General features: G+C 38.0%; 2 protein-coding genes across 2 annotated transcripts in view; both read right to left on the reverse strand.

Annotated features, from left to right (window-relative positions):
* The window catches only part of LOC311002558 (monoacylglycerol lipase ABHD2), a 37,020-nt gene extending 35,808 nt beyond the window's left edge, over positions 1-1,212 (reverse strand). Inside the window, exon 1 of the mRNA XM_083993958.1 lies at positions 887-1,212. The gene's annotated coding sequence lies outside the window, so the exon portion shown is untranslated. The remainder of the gene's footprint in view (positions 1-886) is intronic.
* Positions 1-3,466, reverse strand: part of dtwd1 (DTW domain containing 1) — a 376,654-nt gene that overhangs the window by 143,866 nt on the left and 229,322 nt on the right. The gene's annotated exons all lie outside the window — the stretch shown is intronic.

The raw sequence follows: 3,466 nt of genomic DNA on the forward strand, positions 1-3,466 counted from the left end.
AAATCAAATATGTGACCGTAGGTAACCACGGAAACGGCCTGTTAAAACTGTCACCACTGTGTAGTGTGAGGAAGGACGGAGGCACCGATGTTGCATTCAGGTGCAGTCAGGCAGACGGCCGTCGGCAAACCAACCGGATGTCGTTTTACTAAAACAATACCACATCACCATGACAACATGTTGTCAGACCACTTGTTTACATAGACGCTTGTTTATCCTGTTACATGCAGCGTCTGTTGTCTGTCTGACGTCTGCCCCATTTCACCCGAATGCAACATCAAGAATAGCCTACGTTCAGATATGCAACCGCACCGCTAGATGGGGGGGATTCCTACGTACTATACCTTTAAAAACATTAAATTAGAATGTGTTTTTATATATTTTCTGCTCCTTTAACGACTGAATGAACTGTCCAGCTGTTAATGTTAACACTAACACTAACAACACTATTATTAATGCTAAGGCTAACACTATTAACAGTATCATTAACATTAACACTGAAACTATCAACACTAACATTAATGCTAACGCTAACACTATTATTAACACCATCATTAACATTAACACTAACACTACATAAAGACTAACATTAACAGTGACAGTAACATTCACATTAACACTGACACTACTAAGTTACACTAACAGTAAACTCCAACACCAACACCAACATTAGCATTAGCATTAGCGCTAACTGGCCTGTAGCGACTGTTTCCTGTTGAACTGCAGGTTTTCTACTGTTTATCCTGAGACACAGAAGATGTAACGGTCCGTTTTGATCCGTTACTGACCGATGTAACGAGGCTGCATCAGTATACAGTTAGCTACTGTAACTTATGGGCAGCAGCAGCATCGCAGCTGTTAGCTAGTTAACACAACAGTAACTCACCTCAGCTGGGAGACTTAAACACAAACAGCTCGCTGCTGCTCCACACGACGTGTTAACGTTACATCCGTGACATGTCATCGGTTTGCTGCTCGTTTATGTAGCTGTTGTCCTCCGGTCCAGAGCCCAGTTAGCTCCTGTTAGCTCCAGTTAGCTCCTAACGTTATATATCTATGCTCTTAGCTCCTCTCGTAGCTTCAGTTAACTCCAGTTATCTTCAGTCAGCTCCAGTTAGCTCCTCTCTTGGCTTCAGTTAGCTCCTCTTAGCTCCTCTCGTAGCTTAAGTTAGCTTCAGTTAGCTCCTCTTAGCTCCTCTTGTAGCTCCAGTTAGCTCCGCACCCCACGACTTCACTTCCTACCAGAGCGCAGTATTTACATACCGGCCTTTCCATTGGTCCAACCGCCGATGACGCAACATTCCATTGCTACACGTCACTCACTTTCTACGCCCCTAAAGCTCTGGTGGCCTCGAGACTGTAAAAGAGAGTAAGGACAGCATCGGTCCAATGGCAGCGCCTCCTGGTGGAGGAATAAAGAACTGACATCTCTGCATTGTTGGTGAATGAGCAAGTGTGGTGTTTTCAATAATTTAAGGACATTTATAGACGTTAATAGCATCATTGAGGATCTTTTACAGATAAACTTTAACACATAGGCGAGTAAAAGAAACAAAACAGTTGTCTACAGTAATGTTTCAATCTACATTTTGTAATAAACTAATTCTAATCTGATATGACCAAGACTTTTAAAAACAAAAACACGGCCGTTTTCATCAATTTACCAGCAAGTGGGCAACACACATACATTGGAGTGAATGGGTTTTGGGAGTGAATGGGTTTTCTGGTCCGTTTGTTTTATTATAATGAAAAGACATGAAAAGTATTTATATCTATAATCACAATAAATTGTATTTTGTGTCATTATTACTGAGTGTTATTAGTGCAGTTACAGTCTAACGTCCAGCTGAGGGCCACAAAGTCTAAACTCTCTGTGTTACCACTTTAACTACTGAACAAACTCAATATACATTTAAAATTAAAATAGACATTTTGGGGTCAGAAAGAAGCTTTTTATTGTGTTTTTGTCCATTAAAGGTCTAAAGGTTTTTCATATAATCACAGTAAAACTTCTCTACAGTGTAATCATCTGATTGACCATATGATATATGGTCATATATTAATATTATTATTATTATATTATTATTATTATTATTATTATTATTGTTATTATTAGCTATATGTAGCAGAGGAAGTGTGTGTGTGTGTGTGTGTGTGTGTGTGTGTGTGTGTGTGTGTGTGTGTGTGTGTGTGTGTGTGTGTGTGTGTGTTTCCCACAGAGATTAAATCACAGCAGCAGATTAACGACTTTAATCAAACTTCACATATTTGTCAGATTATCACTGAGGTGTAAAACCGATGAATGTTTCTCTCTGTCGACACCGAGGTCGAATGACTGAGACAGAACCAGAGAGAAGTGGTTTAAAACATTCAAATTATTAAATTATTAACTTTGTTTTGTCTGATCGATCTAATTCACTTTGAGATTTTTACTGCTGATTGATTAATAACTCCAGATACACTACAGTAATCTATTACTTTACCAATAATCCAGCTCTACAGTACAGTAATCTATTACTTTACCAATAATCCAGCTCTACACCACAGTAATCTATTACTTTACCAATAATCCAGCTCTACACTACAGTAATCTATTACTTTACCAATAATCCAGCTCTACAGTACAGTAATCTATTACTTTACCAATAATCCAGCTCTACACTACAGTAATCTATTACTTTACCAATAATCCAGCTCTACAGTAGCAGTTGGTTTCTGCTCATCAATATCCAATTCTATATTAGATTCAGTGTGAACATTTAATGAATGAATGAATGAATGAACGAATGAATGAATGAACGAATGAATGAATGAACGAACGAATGAATGAACGATTGAACGAATGAACAAATGAATGAATGAACGAATGAATGAATGAATGAACGATTGAATGAATGAATGAATTAATGAATGAATGAATGAATGAATGAATTAATTAATGAATGAATGATTGAATGATTGAATGATTGAATGAATGAACGAACGAATAAATGAATGAATGAATGAATAAATGAATGAATGAATGAATAAATGAATGAATGAATGAATGAACAATTGAATGAATGAATTAATGAATAAATGAATGAATGAATAGGATCGCAATAGGATCGATCAGACTCAGAGCCAATAGGATCGATCAGATCACTCAGAGCCAATAGGATTGATCAGATGACTCAGAGCCAATAGGATCGCAGTAAACTTCTGTCTGGTTGTTGTTGTTGTTGTTGTTGTTTAGATGTTTGCAGTGGAAAGTGTTCTTCAATGAGGTTAACCCTAAATACAGAACTGTAGGAAACTTTAAATATAGAAAGAAAGACAGAAAGAAATAGAAAATAGTGGAACTGATCTATTGGTTAATAAACTGTGACGTTTCTCTTGTAGGTGGACTAGCCCCGCCCCTCGGCTGACGTCACTAATCCAGCCCTCATCCCGGAGAGAAGCCGAGGAGCCGAGAGGAGCCGAGAGG

Source organism: Trachurus trachurus (genome assembly GCF_905171665.1).
Source record: "Trachurus trachurus genome assembly, chromosome: 3".
Lineage (NCBI taxonomy): Eukaryota > Metazoa > Chordata > Actinopteri > Carangiformes > Carangidae > Trachurus > Trachurus trachurus.